The sequence below is a fragment of the Erinaceus europaeus genome, chromosome 18 (assembly GCF_950295315.1).
Source record: "Erinaceus europaeus chromosome 18, mEriEur2.1, whole genome shotgun sequence".
Lineage (NCBI taxonomy): Eukaryota > Metazoa > Chordata > Mammalia > Eulipotyphla > Erinaceidae > Erinaceus > Erinaceus europaeus.
Genome location: NC_080179.1, coordinates 46,741,773 through 46,769,642, shown reverse-complemented (window position 1 = coordinate 46,769,642; position 27,870 = coordinate 46,741,773). Strand labels below are relative to the sequence as shown.

Genomic DNA, 27,870 nt, shown 5'->3' with positions numbered 1-27,870 from the left:
ATAAATAAATATTAAAAAAAACCCATCTTTTATTTTCTTTATTGCCATCTGGGGTTATCACTGGGGCTCAGCGCCAGCATTGTAAATCCACTGCTCCTGGATGCCACATTTTTCCTTTTTTTTTTTTTTTGTTGCATTTCTATTTTATTTGACAGGACAGAGAAATTGAAAGGTGAGAAAGAGAAACACCTACAGACTTGCTTCACTGCTCATGAAGCCTCCCCCCCTGCAGGTGGGGAGCTGGGGTTCGAACCCAGATCTTTGCACATAGACATGTGTGCGTCAGGTGTGCACCACTGCTTGGGCCCCTAAAAATAACCTTTTTACCAACTATTTCAGGAACTCACGTGAGCACTCCTAGGAGAAAAGTGTTTTGAAAATTGACCACTTTCCTGTTGGATTGTTGGAAAGGAAGGGAATAAAACTTGTGCTAACTGGGGGCCAGGTAGTGGCACACCTGGTTGAGAGCACATGTTACAGTGTGAAAGGATCCAGGTTCGAACCCCCAATCCCCACCTGCAGGGGGAAAGCTTCATGAGTGGTGAAGCAGGGCTGCAGGTGTCTCCCTCTCTATCTTTCCCTCCTCTCTCGATTTCTGGCTGTCTCTATCCAATAAATAAATAGAGATTATATATATATATATATATACATACATACATACTTACTTGTGCTAACTATATAAATCTCTCTCTATCCTGATTTTGTCCTCATGGCAATGTTGGGAGTGGGTCTTGGGTATTTTAGCCATTTTTCAGGGGAATAAACTGAAGTCCACACTGCTAAGCGATTTGCTGACAGTAAAAATGGGAACACTGAGATTCAAATTACTATCTCCTTAACTCCAAAGTCCGCGCTCTTTCCATTAAAAAATTTCATCATGTCCCTCACCAGAAGACTGATAAAAAGAGAACTGAATAAACAGTCACTTAGAAAAAATGAGGGGAAGGTGTGATCTAGTGAAACTATTAGAACTTTGTGTCTAGAAAAATAATTCTTGAATGCATAGATTGATGAGACTCAGAAATCTTTCTTTTCAATTAGTTTATTCCATCATGAGTGGCCCATTTTAGTATGAATGAAACCGAGGTGGAGACAGATAGGAAAGTCACCGTGGACTATACGGTAGCTGTGATGAGGCCAGGAGTAGAATAAGATTCCCTGAGCTCTTTTCATGGTCTCAAACTGCTTCACCCATCTGTGCATGGGAGATGAAGGTTTGTTGATATGCTAGGAATACCCAAAGCTGATGCAGTGTGATGAAAACAAATGATGTTTGAAAACTGTGACAAAGATTTTCTGTTGTTTTTATTTCTTTCACCGAGAGTCATTGGTAAGAAAGCAGGACTTGGAACTCTTCCAACTGGATTAGTGTTAGGGCAGACTGTCTACCTAAGGAGTGAGTTTCATTTTGTTTGCATGAGATAGCTGCCATAAACCCAAGAGGTTGAACTTGGCTAAAGGTAAGAAGACAAAGAACATCAAAAATATATGACTCAGTAAAAAAAAAAAAGAGAACGGTTTTGACCTTAACAATAGCATAAATTATTAACCGATTGAGTAACGCAATTTGTTAAAAAAAATACATAATTATTGCTGATCATATGATAATGCCAAAGGAGGAGGCCATTTTACAAATGAAGTAATTGAAGTTAAAGGTGGGATGTCTCTTTCTCATCACTGGCATTTGATTGCTGGCCCCTGGCAAGCTGGTATAACTTGAAGGCCACAGCTCAGCATGGTGGCTCCCCAAACACCTAATAGCCAATATGTTCAGTCTTCAGCCACGTGTTTTGGCTTACATTAAATATATTAAATATACATACATATATATATATATATATATACTAAAACCTGTTAAAAATGTTTAGCACATTCTCTCTCTCTTTCTCTTTGGTGGAAGTGGGACCACACACGTGCAATTTCACTGTTCTGCTCGGGTCACAGTTTTTTTGTTTTATTTTTAATTTAAACAGATGGAGACAGAGACAGAAAAAAGGGAAGACACCATAGCACTGATGTTTTTATAACACCTCCCAGATGATGCCAAGGCTCAAACCTATGTCATACTCATGGCCATGTAGAAGTCTTACCTGGTGAGATACAATTCTCTGGCCCTCATTCTCTTTTTTATTTTTACAGCTTGAATTACCACAGTATCTTTGAAAACTGGAGCGAGTCCATTCTAGCCCTTAGAAAGGGAGTCCTTCTCACATGAGCCAGTGCTTCATCTTTCAGAAGGTCTTTACTTTATTCAAATTACTAATCATTTAGAGCATCACTAAAAGCCTTTCTCCCTCGCTCCCCATGCATGCTTAACCTAATTAACTATAAATGAGGAAAATGCTATCCACATTAAAAGAAAATGTTAACCTATAAATTATCCTACTCTTTCTGGTGAGGTGGAAGACTCCTTTATTTTAGAAGGGCAGACTCACTGTTTATGTGCTTACTGTGCCCTCTTTTACTAGAATAGGCCATCGAATCTTTAGTTTGTGGTTAGTCCTTTTCTCTGTATTGATTCTGAGGCCATGTTTAATTCCTCAAAGTGCCCCCTCTTTGCTTAAACGTCCTCAGGAAACTAGAATAATGAGGTGAAAGGCTTTGAAAATGCCCTCAGTTGGTGTATTGCACCAAAGTAAAAGACTCTGGGGTGGGTTGGGGGGAGAGTACAGGTCCTGGGAAAGGATGACAGAGGACCTAGTGGGGGTTGTATTGTTATGTGGAAAACTGAGAAATGTTATGCATGTACAGACTATTGCATTTACTGTTGAATGTAAAACACTAATCTCCCAATAAAGAAAAAAAAATGTCCATAGGAGCAAGAGCCCACTGGACTAGAGAAACAACAGACTGCTCCCTTCTGCAGGAAATCTGATGGTCACCCACCTTATACACATATCTAGCCACAAGAAACCGGAAGTATATTGAGAATCTACTGATCGCCTAAAGATCCCTCGGGTAGATTCTATCCACCCCACCCTTACTCATGCTGGCTTCTTTGGAGCCACTCTGTTCTATGGGTTAATAGGAAGGGAGGAGGGGGTGCCCCGAAAATCCATGTTCGAAAGCATACCCATTATCATATTAATCTGAAAGCCCATATTCTTTTATTGAATTATCCAGTTTGAACCTTGAAGAGCTGAGGGCAGATTTCAGAATGTGGGGCAGAAAATTGGCTCTGGGGCTCAAGAGGCTGGAAAAGCAGAGCACTCCCAGGGGAAGCTGGTCAGGAAGGCAGAGGCACTAATGCAACCAAGTGGGAGACAAGTGCCCGAGATTAGCAGTGATTTCAACAGGGTAGTTGTCACCAAGGCAGAAACCTGCTCCTGCTCTTTTTTCCTTTTCTTTTGTTACCTTTCTTTTTTATTGTTGTAGTTATTATTATTGTTGTTATTAATGTCGTCATTCTTAGATTGGTCAGAGAGAAATGGAGAGAGGAGGGGAAGACAGAGAGGGGGAGAGAAAGACAGACACCTGCAGACCTGCTTCACTACCTGTGAAGCGACTCCCCTGCAGGTGGGGATTGGGGGACTCGAACCAGGGCCCTTAAGCCGGTCCTTGTGCTTTGCGCCACGTGTGCTTAACTCGTTGTGCTACCGTCCAACTCCCAACCTGCCCCCTACTCTTCAACTTTGTTCTACTTTTGTTTTTTATGGAGAATGTTATTTTTTTCTTTATTTTTTTCTTTTTTAGAAAGAAATTGAGAGGGGAGAAGGAGATAGAAAGGCACCTGTAACCCTGCTTCAACACTTAAGATGCTTTCCCTTTGCAGGTGGTGACCGGGGTCTTGAACCTGGGTCTCTGTGCATTGTGCTGTGAGTGCTCAATCAGGTGCGCCACCGCCTGGCCCCTAACTTTGCTCTACTTTTAATACATCTTATGCATGGCTGTAGGTAATTCTGTAGCTGCAAGTAGTAACTGACACAGATGATTCATGATGACCTCTTCTATGAAGTTCTTGCCACTGTTAATGTTTGCTTTTCTTGGCAGAGTTTATAACAAATCTCAGTTCATTCCTGTAGCTCTGGGGGAAACTAATATTTGGGGATTATTAGTAGAAGGTCTCTGCTCCCCAGAACTTGCACCCCCCAGGGTTGCCCTCGACTCTGTGAGAGGGGGAGTGAAGAAGGCTGAAGGCTGTCATCAGCCTACTGGAGCCCAAGCAGGCTTACCATCCACATGTGCAGTCAATTCTTGATTATCCACATCAGTGGTCTGTGACCTAGGCCCAGGTAATCCCAAATAATTGGCAATCCAAAAAGAATTTCTCTTTGGTTTTGGAATATGCTCTGATTTTTCCAGCAGCCAATCTCCCTTCTCCCACTTACACTCTCATTGGAAGGATATTAAGAATCATTTATGTTCTGTTAGCTGGCACTTTGGCCTGAGCAATGGCTGGAAGTCAGCTTCAGATTGAAAATTTGCCTACTCCATAGACAAATGATTCCCTTGCAGGCAGTTGAATTTGACAGTATCATATATTGTATAAAGAATAATCTGCCCAGACTAGTGTTACTCATTCATTCATTCATTCATTCATTCATCCATTCGACATAAATGCATTGAGCTCCTACTGTGTTCTAGACACTGTACTATGAATTAGAGATTAGAGATAAAAGATCAAGCCCAAGTTCTTAAGGGATACACATTCTTGTGGGGCTCATTGGACTAGAATTTAGTATCTTTCGCTTGACCTGGTTTTGTCCTCTGCATACGCATTAATCACTCACTCCCATTTTTAGCTTAGCTTCCACCTCATCTCTCATCTGGAAAATTTCAATATTTGAGTAAGGACCAGAGGCAGCAGCAGAACTCTCCACTTTTCATACGTACCCACAATTATCCCTGAGTTTAACACATGTGATATATTAGGCTAGACAATACATCTGAGGTTGCACTAACTAGGAAAATGCAACAGAAATGGATAATTCCAGATTCTCTCTTTTATGATGCCGTCACTCCTGTCAACCTTTGTTCTGAATGTAGAGTTCATAACAAACTCCAGAACCTTCCTGTAACTTTGGGATGCGAATTCTAATTTTTGAAGGTATTAGCGACCCCTGGCGTTGCTATGTATTTATACCACCTTCATTTTTTGTTTAAAGATTATTTTTGTTTGTTTGATTTGATAGGACAGATAGAAATTGAGAGAGCACCCTACTAGGGAAAGAGAGAGGCAGACTGGGAGTATGGACCGACCAGTCAACGCCCATGTTCAGCGGGGAAGCAATTACAGAAGCCAGACCTTCTACCTTCTGCAACCCTCAATGACCCTGGGTCCATGCTCCCAGAGGGATAGAGAATGGGAAAGCTATCATGGGAGGGGGTGGGTTATGGGGATTGGGTGGTGGGAATTGTGTGGAGTTGTACCCCTCCTACCCTATGTTTTGTTAATTAATCCTTTCTTAAATAAAATAAAATAAAAGAAATTGAGAGAGGAAAAGGGAGAGGGAGAGAGAGGGAGAATATGACTTTCAGCCCTGCTTCACTGCTCATCAAGCTTCTTTGCTGAAAGTGGGGAGCTGGGGCTTAAATCCAGATCCTTGTGCATGGTAATGTGTATGCTCAACCACCACCACAGCACCCCTAAAGATTAATTTCTTTTTAATGAGAAAGGGAGGCACCAGAGTTCTGCTCAGTTATGGCTTATGATAGTGCTAGGGGTTGGATCCATCCTCCAGGCTACTGCTGTCACCATCTCTCCAGCCCTCACTTCCATGTTTGAGATTCCAAACATACACTAAAATGGGAGAGATGCCAATAATAGGAACACACATGATTTCTTTTAATATTCCCAATTAAAAATTAATATATTCTTTAATTTATTTACTCAGGGATTAATGATTATAGTTGAAAATAAAATACAATAGTTTGTCCATGCATAACATTTCCCAGTTTTCCACATAGCAATTCAACCCCCACAAAGTCCTCCACCATCATGTTCTAGGACCTGAACCCTCCCTCCCCCACCCCAGAGCCTTTTACTTTGGTACAAGACACCAACTCCAGTCCAAGTTCTGCTTTGTGTTTTCACTTCTGATCTTGTTTTTCAACTTCTGCCTATGAATGAGATCATTGCAGATTTATCCTTTTGTTTCTGACTTATCTCACTTAACATGATTCCTTCAAGTTCTATCCAAGATGGCATGAAGAAGATGAATCCACCATTTTTAATAGCTGAGTAGTATTCCATTGTGTATATATACCACAACTGCTCAGCCACTCATCTGTTGTTGGACACCTGGGTTGCTTCCAGGTTTTGGCTATTACAAAGTGTGCTGCTAAGAACATAGGTATACATAAATCTTTTTGGATGGGTGTGTTTGGTTCCTTAGGATATATCCCCAGGAGAGGAATTGCAGAGTGGTAGGGTAGGTCCACTTTTAGCCTTCTGAGTGTTCTCCAGACTATTCTCCACAGAGGGTGCACTAATTCTCACCAGCAGTGCAGGAGAGTTTCTTTGTCCCCACAACCTCTCCAGCATTTGTTGCTGCTACCTTTTCTGATGTACGACATTCTCACAGGAGTGACATGGTATCACATTGTTGTCTTTATTTGCATTTCTCTGACAATCAAAGACTTGGAACAATGTCTTGTTTCTCGGCCTTTTGGATCTCTTCTGTGGTGAATATTTTGTCCATGTCCTCTCCCTGTTTTCGGATGGAGTCATTTGTTTTTTTTGTTGCTGAGTTATGTGAGCTCTTTTAATATTTTGGTTATTAGCCTCTTGTCTGATGCATGGCATGTAAAGATCATCTCCCATTCTGTAAGGGGTCTGTTTGAGTGGTGGTGTCTTTTGCTGTGCAGAAGCTGTTTAATTTGATGTAGGTCCATTGGTTTATTTTTGTTTTAGTCTTCTTTGTAATTGGGGTTGTATCATTGAGGATGCCTTAAAATTTAGATGGAAAAGAGTTCTACCAATATTTTCCTTAAGTATTTGATAGTTTCTGGTCTAACATCCAGGTCCTTGATCCATTTGGAATTTACTTTTGTGTTTCGTGAAATACAGTGGTTCAGTTTCATTCTATATGTTTCAACTCAATTTTTCCAACACCATTTATTAAAGAGACTCTCTTTTCCCCATTTAATAGTCTGGGTACCTTTGTCAAAGATTAGATGTCCATAGGTGTGGGGGCAAAAATTAATATTTTAGTGGACATAAAAATAGTATTTAAGTAACTTTGGAGAAAATGCTGAAGGTCTAAATGTTAGGTGCTCTGTGAAAGTGAAAAAAGACTCCTCTCCCTCTCACTCCTCACTCACAGAAAACCCTGCTAAGTGAAGGACTGGTTGGCCAGAGAGAGAATAAAATGGAGAGAAAGGGTTGAAATGAGTTGAGTTATTGCAATGCTCAGAGGAACCTTTGTACAATATGAAGCACAGTTGGTTCATGGCTCAGTATCCTGTGGTCAAGAAGGATAGTTCTCAGCAAAATCGATAGTTCTTAAGTACTCAAATGGGATAAAATTAAATTGTTTCAACAAAGCCTCCCTGTTCCAATGGCATTGGATTTCTCCTGTGGAAACACCTGATTCTCTGTTAAGCCCACCCCTTCCTACTACCATGCCCTTCCAGTCCACACATTCTAATATCAATTCTTAGTCCTCTTGAAAAGTCCAAAGATTTTTAGGAACTTCTGACAATGTGGTAATTGGAGGTTGTATGTCACCTTGTACTTAGATGCTTATGAAGGTAAGATAGTAAAATTTATACACTGAATGCATTTCTGACCATATTTCACCCATTTAAATTTGTTACCGTGGGTCCTCAATAGTTAATTTCCTCTTCACACTCATTGCTTATTAGAGACTTTGCAGGAATTCCCTCCTGGAAAAGATCAATAGAATGTTTGTAAATTGGTTTTTCAGATAATATGCATGCTAGGAGGCATTTTTCTCTGTGTGTCCTCTTCTCTACCTAAGTGTTCAATGTTTGCTAATGTTATGACTCAGGGTTATTAACTCCCACCTCCACGATCCCAGGTCCCCGGTGGGTTCAGAATTACAGAGTAATTTGGGTGCCTGAGATGGAAAAAGCCTTGGGCTACCTTCGTGGCTAATTTGGTGTATTTGAACTCTTTGTCCTGTAGCTAGGATCATAGCCCCAGCTCTGCCATTGGTTATGCTCAGATACAGCTTTTGCGTCCTGGCGGAAATAGATTTCCCTTTGGTTTGTTTTCTTCTAATTTTTTAATTATCTTTATTTATTGATTGCCTAGAGACAGCCAGGAATCAAGAGGGAAGGGAGAGATAGGGAGAGAGACAGAGACACACCTACAGACCTGCTTCACCACTCCTTATACTTTCTCCCTGTAGGTGGGGGCTGGGGGCGTTCGAACCCTGGTCCTTGTGCATGGTAACATATGTGCTTAACCAGGTGTGCCACTACCTGATCCCCTTTTTCTTTCCAATTTCCTTTCCCACTACTTGCTAGTTTGTTTTTTCTTTCCTATTCCTCCTACTTTCTACTCTTTCCTCCTCTGTTTTTGTGCAAAGCCAAGGTCTTCAGCATGTGCACTTTCACTGCTCTCCAGGCTGACTTTTTCTTTCAAAGAGAGAAAGACAAAGGGAAAGCTAACACAATACTGGAAATTGCCCTGGTCTATGACACTCCCATGTGTAGTACTAGAGCTTGAGCCTGAGCTGCACGTATGGCAAGACATTCCCCCTATCTGATGGGCTGTCTCTCCCACCACATTCATTCTTTGCTATTCTCCACACCTAGTTTTTTCTTTTCTTCTAGTTAGTTCCAACAGGAGTGATTCACATGTCTACAAATTGAGACTGAAAATTTTTCATGGTTGCTAAAAAGGTATTCAGAAGTTAATCCTTTAATGTTCACACTTCCCCCAGAACAACTTGTGGTGTAGAGGCATTCTCCTTATGTGTACACTCATAGTCTCGTACATGTGAAGGTTTCTAGGTCAGACAGTAAGGTCTGGAGGCTGGAAACCACAAGAAGACCAACAGAAATAGATTTTTGGTTGTGGCTGTGAAGTAGCTGAAGATCCTACTAGTCCTGCTTTTTGGGAGAGATGGAACAGTGCAAATCAGGGTCATTTTATACAGAATTTGATGATTCAACTTTTTTGGTGGAAAAACTTATCTAAAAGAGAACCAACACTTTGTATGCATTTATTGTGGAAGTCACTGTTTAAGTGGTTTATAAAAACACATCTCACTCAATCGTCATGAGTAGAACCATTACCCATTCCTATTTTGAACCACTAGGAGGTAGAGAAGCAAATAATAGAATTTTTGTCAGTGTGGATTTTAAGGCTTGATCTTCACAGACTAATGGCAAAATACTCAAACATGGAAACAGGATGGTATTTAGTCTATCATTCTTTTATTTTTTTTACTTTTTTAAAATTATCTTTGTAAGATAGAAACAGTCAGAAATTGAGAGGGTATGGGAGATATGGAGGGAGAAAGAGAGAGAGACCTGCAGCCCTGCTTCACCACTCACAAAGCTTTCCCCCTACAGGTGGGGACCGGGGTCTCAAACCTGTGACTTTATGCACTGTAACATGTGCACTCAACTGGGTGTGCCACCTCCCGGCCCCTAGTCTTATCATTCTTTTCCCTTAAATCTCACAACTGGGAGAAGTCAACTGAAATTAGCAGGTTTTCTGATATTATTGAGTGACAAATCATGCTAAAACTTAATTTTTAAGTACTTAATGACTCTGACTCAAGAATTAAGGTTGATCTTACTCAGCTTGGAAGTACTGCTTTAAGTAGGTTTTTTTTTTTTCTGAACCATGTTATTTCTTTCCTTTTTAAAAATTATTTTTTTCCTTTATTGGAGGGATTAATGGTTTATAGTCAATAGTAGAATACACTAGTTGGTACATGTGTAACATCTAGCTGTTATATTCTTCTACAGGTAGTTCTCTACCAGAGACAACTGTATTCTCCAGGGACATTTGGCAATGTCCAGCGGCAATCTGGGTTATCACAACTGGGGTACTGATAGTACAAAGTAGGTAAAGACCACAGATATTGCTAGACATATCATTGATATAATACACAGGACAACTCCACATAGCAAAGAATATTCCAACCCCAAATGGTAATAATCCTGAGATTCAGAAACCCTATTCTGATTTTTTTTTTTTTTATTATTGTCACCACGGTTACTACTGGGGCTTGGAGCTAGCACTATGAATCTATTACTCCTGGTGGCCATTTATTCCTCCCTACCCCCTTTTTTCCTATTTTATTTTAATAAGACAGAGGAAAATTGAGAGGAAAGGAAGAGTCAGAAATGGAGAGAGAGAAAGATCTGCTTCACTGCTTTGAATCATTCCCCTTGCAGGTGGGTCCTTGCGTATGGTGCTATGTGCACTTAACTGGGCGCACCATTGCCCAGCACCCTTCAGTTATGAGTTTTTGAGAGCACTGGACAAAAGGGAATATTGGAAGATTCCCCTTCCTAGAGACCTGTCTGAAAACAGGAGTTCTTTCTTAGTGAACAGCATGTTGTAAAAGAAGGGGAAATACTCTGTGCCTTTTGATCTGGATTTAAATCCTAGTTTCTTTTCTTCTCCTTTCCTTTTTCCTTTCCCTTTCCCTCTCCTCCCTCTTCCTTTCCCTCTCCTCCTTCTCCTCCTCCTCCTTTTTTTTTTTTTTTTTTTTTAATTTTTTTTTTTAATATTTATTTTATTTATTTATTCCCTTTTGTTCCCTTGTTGTTTCATTGTTGTAGTTATTATTGTTGTTGTTGTTGGATAGGACAGAGAGAAATGGAGAGAGGGAGGGGGAAGACAGAGAGGAGGAGAGAAAGATAGACACCTGCAGACCTGCTTCACCGCCTGTGAAGCGACTCCCCTGCAGGTGGGGAGCCGGGGTTCGAACCGGGATCCTTATGCCGGTCCTTGTGCTTTGCGCCACCTGCGCTTAGCCCGCTGTGCTACAGCCCGACTCCCCCTCCTCCTCCTTTTTCTTCTCCTTCTCCTCCTCCTCCTTCTCTTCCTCCCCCTCCCCCTTTCCTTGTTCCCCTCCCTCTCTCCATTTTTTTTTTTAACAGAGCACTGCTCAGTTGAGACTCGTGGTGAGGCATTGGGGGGGGGGATTGAAAGTGGGATTTTGGACTCTCAGGTATCAGAGTCTCTTTGCATAACCATTATGCTAACCCCTCACCCTCAAGTCCTAATTTCTTTTTTTTTTTTTAATTTTTTATTTAAGAAAGGATTAATGAACAAAAACATAAGGTAGGAGGGGTACAACTCCACACAATTCCCACCACCCAATCTCCATAACCCACCCCCTACCATGATAGCTTTCCCATTCTCTAGCCCTCTGGGAGCATGGACCCAGGGTCATTGAGGGTTGCAGAAGGTAGAAGGTCTGGCTTCTGTAATTGCTTCCCCGCTGAACATGGGTGTTGACTGGTCAGTCCATACTCCCAGTCTGCCTCTCTCTTTCCCTAGTAAGGTGTGTCTCTGGGGAAGCTGAGCTCCAGGACATATTGGTGGGGTCTTCAATCCAGGGAAGCCTGGCCAGCATCCTGGTGGCATCTGGAACCTGGTGATTGAAAAGAGAGTTAACATACGAAGCCAAACAATTTGTTGAGCAATCATGGATCCCAAGCTTGGAATAGTGGAGAGGAAGTGTTAGGGAGGTACTCACTGCAAACTCCAGTGTACTTCTGCTTTCAGGTATATATTTTGCAGTAGTTCATGGGTACGTGTGAACATAAGCTCTCTCTCACAGAAACTGGTGTACATCTAGGTTATGGGACTTTGTTAGAAAGTGAACTACCTGAGATGAAATTAGAGTGTACTATAAAAGGAAAGGTCTCACCCGAGTAATGAAGCTGAAGGGTTGTCATTCCACACGTGAAGTCTCTGGACACAGTCTGAGGTGAAGCATGTTGAGGTGGCAATCGTTGCGTTGGTTAGGTTGTGATTGGCGGATGCAATATTATTTGGTTTGGATTGGGAGATGCATACGGTAAAGTGGGCCCTATCCAAGGGTTCCAGGACTGGGGGAAGTAGGGGCTCTATAGTGAAGATGTGAGGTTCCTGCTGTCTTAGGGTTCAAAAAGACAATCAATAGTTAATGTTATCATCACATTATTTGGTGATTGGGTTAACTTTGAAAAGTCCTTTTGTTAGGGTTTGCTGTACAGTATCCAGTATCTTGTATATAGCTGTGCTATTGGATGCTTCTGATCTACTTGGTCTAGGCTTTTGAGAGAGTCCGCATATCAAATACACAGCCTATATATTAAAAAGATTCAGTTTGTGTTTTGAGAAACTTTGAGACATACAATTGATTTTCCCCCTCTCATATTAATTAACTACTGATTTATATGTCTACATTTTGCTAGGAGTGTACATAAACATCATTCCCACCACCAAAAGACTGTGACCCATCCCTCCCACCCACTCCCACCCCCCACTGGCCCAGGAAGCTGCATGTCTACCCCTCACCACAGGGTTTTTACTTTGGTGCCCTACTTACAATTTGATCAGGTCCTGCTTTTAGTTTCCCTTTCAGATCTTCTTAGTCAACTTCTGTTGATGAGTGGGATCATCCCATACTCATCTTTATCTTTCTGACTTAGTTCACTTAACATAATTCCTTCTAGCTCTGTCCAAGATGGGTCAGAGAAGGTGGGTTCATTGTTCTTGATAGCTGCATAGTAAAGTCCTAATTTCTAAAGTGAAAAATCATAATGTCTGTTTTGTGGAGTTGCAAGTAATCATCAGCTTCGTAAATGTTAGGCCTTCTGTTTAACAAACAATCCCCTTAAGCCTGGGTCAGCTCCCTTTAGTGATTTGGAAGTGCCTGCTACATAATAAGAACTGAATAAACATCTGAAGAGATAGAGAGAGAGAGAGAAATAAACTAGCCACCTTACTCCTTAAAAAGGTTGATTTCCATGAGTGTTCACTATTAGAGGTAGTTTCTTTCTCCTGCCCTTGTTTGACTTTAGGTTTAGAGATGAGTTTCATAACTCTAATTGAACAGTGGCCCAGCCCCATCAGTATAATAACCAGTAAGGTTTTTTTGTGTGTGTGTGTGTAAATTTTATTTATTTATTCCCTTTTGTTGCCCTTGTTGTATTTTTATTGTTGTAGTTATCATTGTTGTTGTTATTGATGTCATTGTTGTTTGATAGGACAGAGAGAAATGGAGAGAGGAGGGGAAGACAGAGGGGGGAGAGAAAGATAGACACTTGCAGACCTGCTTCACCAGCTGTGAAGCGACTCCTCTGCAGGTGGGGAGCCCGGGGCTTGACCCAGGATCCTTAAGCTGGCCCTTGCACTTTGCGCCACCTGCCCGCCTCCCAACCAGTAAGGTTTTTATGGGGATAGGTCATTGGCTTGACTCACAACCTTCCAATTTGAGGGCATGTGACTACCCATAATATAAGGCAGTAAACATGAACTTCCTTGGTCTCTTGTCGTTACAACAAAAATATCAGAGAAGAAAAAGAAATTCAGAACCTTCTGCATAGTGTATCTTAGTCTTTAGTATTGATAGGGATTATAAAAAGAAAGGTTTTCATATTTGGTTTGCATATGCATTTTTTACATTCTGCTGTATTGGTGCATACAAACCATTGATTTAACTTGTTTTCTCAGATACAAAGAAAGAACCATGATAATGACTTCCCATTGGGGATTTTTCTTTTTTAAATATTTTATTTGTTTATTGGATAGAGACAGAGAGAAATCCAGAGAAATGGGGAAAGTAGTGAAGAAGAGAGACAGAGAGATACTTACAACACTGTTTTGCCACTTGTGAACCTTTCACCCTGCAGGTGGGGACTGGAGCTTGAACATTGGTCCTTGCACATTGGAACATTTCCTAACATAGCATATAAATTCCTATATGGCTAGACTATGTCCTCCCTCTGTTATTCCTCCTTTGGATTTCAGCTCCCTGTCTGGGGTGAAGCTCCCTCATAAAGGGATTCATCTCTGCATGGCTCCTGGCAAAGCTGTACAATTATTAATTTATTATTCCTACCTCAATGAACAGCAGTCTCTCAGCAACACTTTGCCAGCAATCGAGGGGATTGTCTGTCTTCTCATTTGCTGTTGCCCAAGTCTGATATAAAACAACTGTACAGTAAATTCTTCTTCTAGCGTTTGCCCTTCTTCCATAGCCAGTCAACAGCATCAGGTTGAGCCTGATGTAAAGTTTCGAGACCTCCTTTGAATCTGGAGAGGTGGCAGTCGTTGACTATGTGGGTCATAGTCTGTCTGGAGCCGCAGGGGCAGTTTGGGTCGTCTCTGGCTCCCCAGCGATGGAGCATAGCGGTGCACTGGCCATGGCCTGTTCGATAGCGATTGAGGAGGGCCCAATCATAACGTGCTAGGTCAAAGCCGGGTTGACGCTTGCAGGGGTCTGTGATGAGGTGTTTGTTCTTTACCTCAGCTGACTGCCAACTCTGTTTCCAAGAGTCTGGAACAGAGAAGTTCAGTGTAGGCGTAGGGGACCAGATTGGGTGACGAGACGTCAAGCGTTGGACAAGGTGGGCGAAGATATCCGCGTATATTGGCAGGTCCGGTCGAGCGTAGACAGTACAGTAAATACTAACAATCAATGAAAATTTCAGCAGAACAGTAACACTTGTAGACATCAGTTCTCCACTTCAGCCTAAGACCTAATTAAAACTCACTTTTGTTAAATTACCTAACTACTGCTTCTAAACCAAAGAAGACGTCAGATTGAACATGTCAGATTAAGTGTTTCTATCTAGTCCTGAAATCTTCCAGTTAATTAGATGAGTATTTTTTATATATTTATTTATTTTCCCTTTTGTTGCCCTTGTTTTTCATTGTTGTTGTAGTTATTATTGTTGTTGTTACTGATGTCATCAATGTTGGATAGGACAGAGAGAAATGGAGAGAGATGGGGAAGACAGAGAGGCGGAAAGAAAGACAGACACCTGCAGACCTGCTTCACCACCTGTGAAGCGACTCTCCTGCAAGTGGGGAGCTCCGGGATCCTGATGCTGGTCCCTGCACTTGGCGCCACGTGCGCTTAGCCCGCTGCGATACCACCGACTCCCCCCTCTAGATGAGTCTTAATACCAAGTGGTACTATAAATAATAGAGCTACAATATTGAGGGAAATGAGATATGGTGTCTTTCATGCATTCTTTCACTTATTTATTTGCTTTATTTTTATTGTAAGGGTTTCACTTCTCCTGGTGGTGTGTATTCCTCCCTTACATTCAGATGTAGGTGGAGGTACAGGGACAAAGAGAGAAAGAAAGAAAGCACAACACCACTCTGCTGTTCATGAAATGTCCCCATTGGCTGGTGCAACTGTGGTGTCTGGAAGCTGGAAGCCAGGCTCTCGCTCGTGACAAAATGGTTGTGCCACTGGATGTACTGCCTTCTAGACCCAAGTTCTTTCATTTAACAGGTTGATTAATTAGGCACAGTTGTTTCCTAAGTTTATAGATAAGAAATTGGGAAAGTGTAAGTAAATCGTTCGTGATTAAGTAGCCAGGAAATGTCTGCCAAAGCAGGTATTTGTAGTTAGGAGTAATTCCAACATTTTTTTTGCCACCCAGTTTATTGCTGGGGCTTGATGCTGTCACTACAGATCTGCTGCTCATGGTGGCCATTTTTTCCATTTTATTTAACAGGACAGAGAGAAATTAAGAGGGGAGTGGGAGATAGGGAAAGAGAGATACCTGTAGACCTGCCTTGCTGCTTGTGGCGCTTCCCCCTACAGGTGGGGAACAGGGGCTCAAACTCGGATCCTTGCACAGGTCTTTGTGCTTAACACTTTGTGAGCTTAATCAGGTGTGCCACCACCTGGCCCCCTGACTTTTAACATTTTTAAGCACTGAACTGAATCATTTTAGTGCTTCAATCTAAGAGGTACTGTCAACTGGTAAATAAATGCTTCAAATACTGACAGATCCAAGTCATTCACAATGAATTGACATGCTGGACACTGTTTTTGACATTTTCTTTAACTTTCAAAGAAATCTGCAGGCAGGTATAATTAATTATCCTCCGTTTGCATAGATGAGTCAACAAAGATTTGGCTAGGACAGAGAGTCAGGGGAAAAGGCAAAGGTAGGCTACGTGAAAACATTCTAGTTTCTATAGTTTTTTAAAAAAATAAATCCTGTTTTAATTTCTTAACTTTAAAAATATTTTATTGATGTATTTTGGATAAAGATGAGAAACTAAGGGGGAGTGGGGAGAACGAGAGTGAAAGAGACAGAGATACCTGTGGCACCGTTTCACTGCTTGTGAAGCTTCCTCCTTGTAGGTGGAGACTGGGGGCTTGAATTTGGGGCCTTGTGCACTGTAATGTGTACACTCAACCAGGCATGCCACCACCTGACCCCTCTAAAGTCTTTAAATATAACTTTTAAATCATATTTTAGATGTAGAAAACCCTTTTTTTAAAAAAAACATTATAAAATAAAAATCTTGACAAGACATTAGGGTAAGAGGGGTACAATTCCACACATGAAGTGAGAATTGTTAGCCCTTCTCTGGCTGGGATAAAAGAGGCTTTAGCCTAAAACCTCCATACGGCTCTGACATTGTCACCTATTTCACAAAGAAGCCTATTCAGGCTGGAGACTATCTAGTCAACAATGAAGTGCAGAACATGTCTTCATGAGATCCTTTTCAAGGCTGCTTAGTGCTGTTCTTATTTGCAGTCAAGTAGGTAAAGGTTTCAGAAAGAAAGCCACATTTGCCAGACCTGGGTGGTGCTTTCTCTCATAAAATAAATCTCTGGGAAATAAAAATGCCATTTGATTTAAACTGCAACTACTGTAATCAATAACTGCATCTGTTAGTAAGAAAAGCATAGGGACTTGAGAAATAGTTAAACTGGTTGTCCATAAAACTTTGATGCTGGAGATTTCTGGTGCTGAACACACCTGCATGATGCTCAGATGTGTCTCTCTCTATCTTCTTTTCTTTGCTTCATGTGAAATTCCCTCTCATGTTTAATGAATCAAGTATATCTTAAACCTTCTTCTTTTTTTTGTAAAGAAAGGTGTGGGGGCCGGGGGGGAGGGTCAGGTAGTAGTGAAGAGCACTAAAACCGGCATAGGGATCCTGGTTAGGGATCCCAGTTCAAGCCCCCGGCTCCCCACCTGTGGGGGGGGGTCGCTTTACGGATGGTGAAGCAGGTCTGCAGGTGTCTATCTTTCTCTCCCCCTCCCTGTCTTCCTTCCTCTCTCCATTTCTCTCTGTCCTATCCAACAACAATGACATCAATAACAACAACAATAATAATCATCACAACAATGATAAAACAACAAGGGCAACAAAAGAGAAAAAAGTAGCCTCTAGGAGCAGAGGATTCGTAGTTCAGGCACGGAGCCCCAGCAATAACCCTGGAGGCAAAAAAAAAAAAGAAAATGAAAAAGAAAGGTGTGGGGGCTAGGCATTGGCACAACTGATTGAGGACACATGTTATGCAGAGACACAGGTTCAAGCCCCCAGTCTCCACCTGCAGGGGGGAAGCTTTACAAACAGTAAAGCAGTACTGCAGATGTCTCTTCTTCTCTATCTCCCTTTCTGTCTTAATTTCTGTCTGTTTAATAGAAATACTTTTAAAATTTTATTTTATGTATTTTAGTTATTATTGGCTAGAGACAGAGAGAAATTGAAAGGGGAGTGGGAGATAGAGGGAGAGAGACAGAGAGACACCTGCAACTTTGCTTCACCACTCATGAATCTTTCACCCTGCAGGTGGGGACCAAGGGCTTGAACCTGGGTCCTTGCACACTATAATATGTGCACTTAACCAGGTACATCATCATCTGGCCCCCTAAGTACTTAAAAAAATAAAGGTATTTTCTTATAAATATATTACTTTTTTTGCCTCCAGGGTTATTTCTGGGGCTTGGTGCCTGCACTAGGAATCCACTGCTCCTGGAGGCCATTTTCCTCTATTTTGTTGCTCTTGTTGTTATTATTGTTATTGTTGCCATCACTGTTGTTGGATAGGACAGAGTGAAATGGAGAGAGGAGGGGAAGATAGAGAGGGGGCGAGAAAGACAGACAACTGCAGACCTGCTTCACTGCCTCCGAAGCAAACGTCCTGCAGGTGGGGAGCTGGGGGCTTGAACCAGGATCCTTGAGCCAGTCCTTGTGCCTCGTGCCATGAGTGTTTAACCCACTGTGCTACCACCTGACCCCCTAATATATTACATTTTAAGGGTGAGGGTAGATAGAATAATGGTTATGCAAAGAGACCCTCATGCCTGAGGCTCTGAAATTCCAGGTTCATTCCCCTGTACCACCATAAGCCAGAGCTGATCAGTGTTCTGGGAAAAAAAAAAGAGAAAAAATATATGACATTTTTAATGGTTACTAATTCAGATAGGAAGTTACCAGCAGGGTTCCTCTTAAAGAAGAAATGAGATATAATTGAGATTTTATTATTCAAAGAATCTCAGGGCCCAAGCGTATAGTACAGAAAGTGTATTCTTAAAGTAAGATAAAAGCACTCTCAATTTCCCTCCTTCCCTCCTTCTTCCTTTTCTTTTACCTAAATTCTGTTGTTTTAAATGAGTGAGGTTAACTCATGTTTTCAAGGCTTTACCCTCTGGCCATCTGTAGGGTCTACAATGCTTCTGGTTCCCCAGGCCCTTGGAAAGGAATGACTTTGGGTAGCAAAGATGACATTATTGGTGAAATTGAAGGCATACCTGAATGTACTTTAATAGGGAAACTCAACTCCCCAGGGGGACATGTCTGCAAAGATATCACTGGGAGCTCAGAGGAAAAATATTATGTTCTAACCTTTTAAAAATTAATCCAACTATTATCAGGAATCCCAACTGTATTTCAGTCAAGCCATAATCTGAAAGGTAGGATGATTAAACCAAGACAAATGCAGTGTCATAAGCAAATGTCATGCCATAGATTTACCTACCAACAAGACGTTGGCACGGTGCAGGTCAGAGGTTAATTAAAGACATCGAAAGGTCATCCTGTGATTAGGTGAAAGCAGAGTTTTAATAGGGCGTCAGTCCGACCCACACTGACAGAAGATTTATGCTAGCCACTATGACACCGCCAAGAATCCTGCTGATAACAAGAGTCTCAATATTGGACTGAACAGAATGATGAATGAAGCACCTATCTCTTCACACTTCTCATTACAAGATCTTTCACTCCTGGTGGCACTTAGCAGCGTTTATTTACAGGGGTCTGAAGATGTGGGACAGCAGAACAGTATATCTCACACTTTTAAATGTAGACTTGTGATATAAAAATGAAACAAGAGATAAGATTAGGTCTTTGAATAATTGTGCCGCTTCTCTTCCAAGATTATATTCACTAGTACTAACATTATTTTTTTTTCCACTCTAGTGTTCTTCTAGTGTGTGAGCAGTTCGAGAAAATTAATTGTCTGAGGCAGAAGGTCAGAGAGGAAAAAAATTACTGATAAGCATTAAACATGCTATAAAATAGCACCCTGCCACATTTTTGCCAACCGTAGCCCTCAGTACATGAACAAAAAGATAGCATAAAGAAAAGGACATACACATTTCACACCAGGCTGTATTTTAGGGTTGTTTAAGTGCTATTCTTATTTGGATTTAATTAGGTAAAAGATTCAAAAAGGAAGCTAAATTAATGGAAAAATAAAGACCAAACAAATTATAATAGTGCTCAGCTGAAAGAAAATGTGAGAAACTAAAAAACTCTGATGAATAATGTTTACTTTCCCATGAAACTCCTTCTCAAAATGTTATGTATTTATCAAACCACTAGAGTGTAAATTCTATGAATAAGTCCTATCATCTCTCAACCAGTAGACACCATGAAAATTATAACTACAGAAAAGTGGTAGTATGAAAAGGCTTCTTTTGATATAGATTCAAACACAGTTGTGGCTGCAATTTCACAAAAGAAAAATCAGACTCTTTCTGCTTGGGCCACCAACCAGGGCTAGATCAGGGGAACATCTAACCCCAAGCTAGTCTTCATATTGTTTCAGAAACAAAGATTAAGTAGTCTGCATTTGGACCCCTAGTCCAGACATTAAGTATTGTGTATATTTAGAGATGAAGAAGTGCTACAGAAGTCTTTATGCTGTTGCAAGAGACTGAAGACTTCGAAGAGAGGGTAGGTAGCATAATGGTTATGCAAAGAGACTCTCATGCCTGAGGCCAAAATCCCAGGCTCAATCTGAGGCACCACCATAAACCAGAGCTGAACAGTGCTCTGGTTAAAAAAAAAAAAAAGACTATGTAGCAACTAGGATTGAGAGAAAATATTCTTAGGAAATACATTGTGTGGAAATAGATCTATGCATTACAGGAAGACTTTGAAAGGAGTGGTTCAAAGTAAAAATGGAAGAAAAATTAACCTTTGTTTTTTTTCCATGATGGTGTCCCAAGAGGGAAGGTTACTCCCTCATTTTTTTTTTAAAAGATACTTTAAAAAAATTCTTAGTATTTATTTATTATTTATTCCCTTTTGTTGCCCTTGTTGTTTTATTGTAGTTATTATTGATGTCGTTGTTGTTGGATAGGATAGAGAGAAATGGAGGGAGGAGGGGAAGAAGGAGAGGGAGAGAAAGACACCTGCAGACCTGCTTTACCAGCTGTGAAGTGACTCCCCTGCAGGTGGGGAGCCAGGGGCTTGAACTGGGATCCTTAGCAGTCCTTGTGCTTTGTGCCACTTGCATTTAACCCACTGCGCTACCGCCGACTCCTGGCCACTCACTTTTGACAAGAAACTATCAAGAGTGTGTGTGTGAATTAGGTCATGATATCTTTTTCTGGAGGATTGGTTCTTCAGGATCCAAGGCAGAGATGTCAGCCCACAGGAAACAATGAAGTTCCCTGTATGTTTATTAGGATGAATCCATTTGTGATGTTTTCTCTCTGTTTTTAAAAGCTTCACACAAGCAGCCAGCTGGTGGTGCACCTGGCTGAGCATATGTTATAATGTGCAAGGACCCAGGTTCGAGCTCCCCCCTCCCCCCCGTCCCCATCTGCAAAGGGAAAGCTTTGCAAATGGTGAAGTAGTGCTGTAGGTGTCTCTCTCTCTCTCTCTCTCTCTCTCTCTCTCTCTCTCTCTCTCAATATTTATTGATTACTGGATAGGACAGAGAGAAATTGAGAGGGAAGGGGGTGGTAGACAGAGAGAGACCTGCAGCCCTGCTTTACCACTTGTGATGCTTTCCTCCTGCAGGTGGGGACCAGGGACTTGAATCTGGTTCCTTGCACACTGTAATGTGTGTGCTTAACCAGGTGTGCCACCACCTGGCCCCTGTTTCTCTCCCTCTCTATCTACCCCTTCCCTCTCCATTTCTGACTGTTTCTATCCAACAAATAAATAAAGACAACAACAACAGCCACAACAACAAAATAAAAGCTGCACACAACTCTCATTGTTGGAGGTAATTCTGAATATCTGTTTCTCTGATAACAAGAGCTCTCAGCTTAAGCCAGATCTTTAAGTTCAATGAGTAGTTAATTTTCAAAGTGTATTAGTCAGAACACTACTCTGGCTGGTTAATTCCAGAATAAAATCAAAAGGTGTTGTGCTACACAGTAGAGCATCTCTCAATATTTCATGCAGCCCCTTTTGGAAAACAATGTGCAAAATCAAATGTGGAAGTAAATATTGCTATTCCTGGCTGTGGCTTAATCAGGGGGTGGAGGTAAGAGAGATTTCAAAACTCAGATTATACTTTATTAATGGGGAGAGGCTACTATAACCCTGGTACGCGTGATGCTGGGGATCAAATCTGGGATCTCATGCTTGAAAAGCCCAGTGATCTGTCTACTGTGCTAACTCCTGAACCAGTTTTAAATATTCTCTTAAAAGCCTTAATTATGTATTAATGAGAAATAGAATTGAAAACCAGAACATCACTTTGGCATATGTAATGCCAGGAATCCAACTCTAAAATTCAGGGCCTCATATTTGAGAGTCCAGTGTTTTTTTCCACTGTATCACCTCTCAGGTCTAAACTCAAATGATTTTTAAGGGATATAAGCATAGGGTAGAATTGAACAATCTTATTTCTTGGTAGCTATGTAAAGTCTACCCATTACTGTGCCAGTGAGTGCAGTATGGCACTATACCCCTGTAATCTTAGGATCTTGTACTCCATTATGAAATCACTAATAAAAGTAATTAAAAAATAATAAAGTCTGCCTATTCCATCTATTCCCAGTGTTCCAATTTTAGGTAGCAGGAGAACAACTAAGATGTTGAGACACAATAGTACGATAAATTATATATACACACATATATAGTTAAACATTTTTTCTTCTTTCTTTTTGTTGTTATAATGCTAAACTTGTGGCTTTGTTCCCTTTTTCATGTCCTTCTGGAGTCTTTGTTTGACTGAAAGCATGAAAATGATTGTCATCTTGAGCTATTCTTGGCAGACAGAACTGAGCTTGGTGGGAAAACAAATGTATGATTAGCAAGCACATAAACATACTCATCCAGGCCTAACTTCCATTCTCTGAAGCAAAGGAAGAGCTGTGCAGAGGAGCGAAGCAACTAAGAATTCTATTGTAGTGTCTGGAGACTTCACTTGGAAGTTCTGTGCAATTTGCTGCAAATAAGTCAGACATTACAATCTAATTAAACATAATCCTATCTTGAAGAGGCTTTGGTTAGCATTTCACACCATCTTCTTCTATGTGCTTTCATGATATCCTAATTTTTATGCACTGAATTACTGTCTAGTTCTGTCAGCTCACTGACTTAGTAGTTAAGAATCTTTTGTATAACAAGTACTAGCAAATCAGTGAAGGCTATGACATAATCCCTGCCTTTAAGAGACTGATATTGAAATGGAAAGAGGGAGACAGAAGCTAGTAAATGTAATCAGGCATTATTGATGCTATACTAGTGTATGGGTGGGGAGATCCCAAGGGAAGAATGTGTTAGTTCTACTTGGAAATGCCAGACATTTAATGCAAGGGACGCTCTAAAAAATAAATGTTAGAGACCCCAGACCTCATCTGCTCTATTCTAACCTTTAGGTTCCTGATCATTAAAAAAATTGTTCTGCCCTATATCTTAAAGCTTTTTAACCAAATTGAAGATGCTACCATGACACCAACTTGACTTCCCTGGGCAAACCTCACCAATGTGTCCTGGAACCCCACCTCTTCAGAGCCCTACCCCACTAGGGAAAGATAGAAACAGGCTGGGAGTATGGATCAACCTGTCAATGCCCATGCCCAGTGGAAAAGCTATTAAAGAAGCCAACTCAGCCACCTTCTGCACCCCATAATTATCCTGGGTCCATGCTCCCAGAGGGATAAAGAATAGGAAAACTTCCAATGGATGGGATGGGATGCAGAACTCTGGTGGTGGGAATTGTGTGGAATTGTACCCCTCTTATCCTAGGATCTTGTTGATTGTTATTAAATTAACAAATAAAAAAATGAACTTTGGAAAAAATCATCAGGTGGGTATGAACCAGACACACCTGTATTATTAAGGAATATTTTGCTGGTAAGTTCCTTATGATTGTAGATGGCCATCAGATCCTGAGCCCATCTCATCCTTATCCTATCTCCAAGCCTAGGATATTTAGCTATCAAGAAATTCTCCAGGTAGAGTGTGTGAATATAGGATGTGAGGTGTGTAAGATGATCTAGTGGAATGTGGGAAGAAAATGACAATATTGCTTCCACAGAAGGCCTACACACTACACATGGGGAGCTGTCGCCATGGCTCTAGTGGTCCCTGAGAAGTTCCAGCACATTTTGCCAGTCCTCAACACCAACATCGATGGCTGGAACTGGAAAATAACCTTTGCCATTACTGTAATCAAGGGTGTGGGCTGAAGACATGCTCATGTGATGTTGAGGAAAGACAGATGTGACCAAGAGGGCAGGAGAACTTACTGACGATGAGGTGGAATGTGTGATCACCACTATGCAGAATTCAATACCTGACTGGCTTTTGAACAGACAGAAGGATGGAAAATACAGTCAGGTCCTGGCTAATGGTTTGGACAATAAGCTCCGTGAAGACCTGGAGTGACAAGATTCCAGCCCACAGAGGGCTACGCCACTTCTGGGGACTCTGTATCTGAGGCCAGTACACCAAGACCACGGGATGCTGTGGCACACCATAGGAATGTCCAACAAGAAATAAATCTAGGCTTTGTCAATAAATAAATAGTTATTTACCTAAAAGAAAAAGAAGAAAAGAAAAAGACAAAATTAAAACATTTTTCTTAGTCCTGTGAAATGACAATTATTTTAATTTTCTATTTTTGAGGTTTAAATGTTCATATAAATACCATTGTGCATGCCTATAATTTACAAAAATACAAATATAACATATACACTGAGGTACAGAATACAGTTTTTTCTTTACTGATGGAATGAAAAATAAAAAATTTGTAGACCTTGAAATATTTTGATAAAGTAAGGGAAAATCTTTAATACTAGAATAAAAAATAACTCGTTTTAATTATATAAATGAGAAAGGAGGAGGAAGTAGGGAAAGAGGAAAAGTCCTCATCTTGGGACATAAACTCAGTAGAATACTACTCTGCAACTTAAAGACTATATTCCCTGGGGTGGGGGTAGATACCATAATGGTTACGCAAAGAAACTCATGCCTCAGACTCCGACATCCCAGGTAGTCTCTTGTAAAAACAAAGTCACATTTCTTCCATTCCTAAGAACATCTAATTTTTGACAAGGGTGCTGAACATTATAAATGGAGTCTTTTCAACAGGTAGTGTTGGGAAAATTGTATTGAAAAGTGCAGAAGAATGAAGCTGAACTACTATATTATACCACATACAAAGGTAAACTCAAGACAGTTCAAGGACTTGGATGTTAGACCAGAAACTATCAAATACTTAGAGGAAAATATTGACAGAACTCTTTTCCATCTAAGTTTTATAAACATGTTCAATGATTCAAGTCTAGTTGCAAGGAAGACAAAAACAAAATTAAGCCAATGGGACTACATCGAATTGAAAAGCTTCTGCACAGCAAAAGAAACCACCACCCAAACAAAGAGACTCCTTACAGAATGGGGAGGGGTACAACTCCATACAATTCCCACCACCCGGTCTCCATATCCCATCCCCTCCCCAATAGCTTTCCCATTCTCTATCCCTCTGGGAGAATGGACCCAGGGTTGTTGTGGGTTGCAGAAGGTGGAAGGTCTGGCTTCTGTAATTGCTTCCCCACTGAACATGGGCATTGACTGCTCGATCCATACTCCCAGTCTGCCTCTCTCTTTCCCTATTAGGGTGGGTCTCTGGGGAAGCAGAGCTCCAGGACACATTGGCGGGGTCGTCAGTCCAAGGAAGTCTGGTCGGCATCATGCTGGCATCCGGAACCTGGTGGCTGAAAAGAGAGTTAACGCACAAAGCCAAACAAATTGTTGAACAATTATAGACCTAAAGGCTGGAATAGTGCAGATGAAGTGTTGGGGGTATACTCACTGCAGAATTTTGTGTACTTCTGCTTTCAGGTATATATTTTTCCTTGGTTTATGGACACGTGTGAACATAGGCTCTATCTCAGGGGACCTGGTCTATATCTAGGTTTGGGAACTTTATTGGGGAGACCTCACAGAATTAACCCAGACTTAAAGACAACAAGACACATCATATTTGGAATGGAAAGGAATAAGGATAAAGAAAGGATCCTGAAGGCTGCAAGAGAAAAACAAAGAGTCACCTACAGAGGAAAACCCATAAGATGAGCAGCAGACTTCTCCACACAAACACTACAGGCCAGAAGAAAATGGCAAGATATCTATTGAGTGCTCAACGAGAAAGGCTTTCAACCAAGAATGCTATATCCTGCTAGACTGTCATTCAGACTAGATGGAGGCATCAAAATCTTCTCAGACAAGCAACAGTTGAAAGAATCAACTATCACCAAGCCTTCCCTGAAAGAAGTTCTGAAAGGTATTCTATAAACAGTCAGACCATCATAAATAGGACATATATCAGAACACTCTAAAACTCTACAAGAATGGTGTTAAAATATCTTCAATCTTTGATATCAATAAATGTCAATGGCCTGAATTCACCTATTAAAAGACACAGAGTAGGAAGATGGATCAGAAAATACAACCCAACAATATGCTGTCTACTGGAAACCCACCTAACTCAACAAGACAAGCACAGACTTAAAGTGAAAGGATAGAAAACTACCATACAAGCCAATGGCCCACAAAAAAAGGGCAGGAACAGCTATTCTCATATCTGACATGACAGACTTTAAAATAGATAAGATTAAAAAAGATAGGAATGGACACTACTTAATGCTCAGAGGATCAGTAAATCAAGAGGACTTAACAATTATTAACATCTATGCACCCAATGAGAAGCCATCTAAATACATCAAACGTCTACTGAAAGAGCTACAGCAATATATTAACAGTAACACAGTCATAGTAGGGGACTTCAACACCCCACTCTCTCAACTTGACAGATCATCCAGGCAAAAAATCAATAAAGACATAAAGGAGCTAAATGAAGAGATAGATAAACTAGAACTATTGGACATTTTCAGAGTCATTCATCCCAAGAAACTGGAATACACATTCTACTAAAATCCACATGGGTCATTATCAAGGATAGACCATATGTTAGGCCACAAAGACAGCATCAGCAAATTCAAGAGCATGGAAATCATCCCAAGCATCTTCTCAGACCACAGTGGAATTAAACTAACACTTAACAATCAACAAAAGATTAGTAATAGTTCCAAAATGTGGAAGCTCAACAGTACACTTCTTAACAACCTCTGTGTCAAAGAGGAAATCAAGGAAGAAATCAAAATGTTTCAAGAAATCAATGAAAATGAAGACACAAGCTATCAAAATACTTGGGACACAACTAAGGCATTACTGAGAGGGAAGTTCATAGCTATACAAGCACACATTAGGAAACAAGAAAAAGCACAAATAAACAGCCTGATTGCACATCTTAAAGACCTAGAAGAAGAAGAACAAAGGAACCCTAAAGCAACCAGAAGGACAGAAATCACTAAAGTTAGGGCAGAAATCAATAACATTGAGAATAAGAAAACCATACAAAAGATCAACAAAAGTAAATGTTGGTTCTTCGAAAGAGAGAACAAAATCGACAAACCTTGAGCCAGAGTCACAAAACAAAAAAGGGAGAAGACCCAAATAAATCGGATAGTAAATGAAAGAGGAGATATCACACCAGACACCACAGAAATTCAACATATAATGCGAGGCTTCTATGAACAACTATATGACACCAAGCTAGAGAACCTGGAAGAAAGGGAAGATTTCCTAGATACCCACCAACTTCCAAAACTAAGTAAAGAGGAAGTGGATAACATGAACAGTCCCATCACAGCTAATTAAATTGAAACAGTTATTGAAAACCTTCCCCAAAATAAAAGTCCTGGACCAGATGGTTTTACAAATGAATTCTACAAAACCTTCAAAGAAGAATTAATACCTCTACTTTTAAAAGTCTTCTAGAAGATTCAAGACACTGGAATACTCCCCGCCAGCTTCTAAGAAGCCAACATCACTCTGACACCAAAAGCAGACAGGGACACAAACAGAAAAGAAAACTACAGACCAATATCTCTGATGAACATAGATGCTAAAATATTAAACAAAATTCTAGCCCACCAGATACAGTAGTATATTACAAAGGTTATTTAACAATACAAAGGTATTGTTAAATGGGAATCTGGGGAATGTTATGCATATACAAACTATTGTATTTACTGTTGAATGTAAAGCATTAATTACCCAATAAAGAAATAAATTATTAAAAAAAAAGACAGAGACTACTCTGTATGGAGTAAAGTCACGGTGATATAAAAAACAAAAAAACAAAGGTTGCTCATCATGACCAAGTGGGGTTTATCCCAGGCATGCAAGGTTGGTTTAATATACAT

The 27,870-nt window shown here is 40.7% G+C and overlaps 1 pseudogene; it reads left to right on the top strand.

Moving 5' to 3' along the window:
• The first annotated feature begins 23,673 nt into the window (after nt 1-23,673).
• LOC103118446 (small ribosomal subunit protein uS13-like) lies at nt 23,674-24,103 on the top strand (annotated as a pseudogene).
• Nucleotides 24,104-27,870: the final 3,767 nt, after the last annotated feature.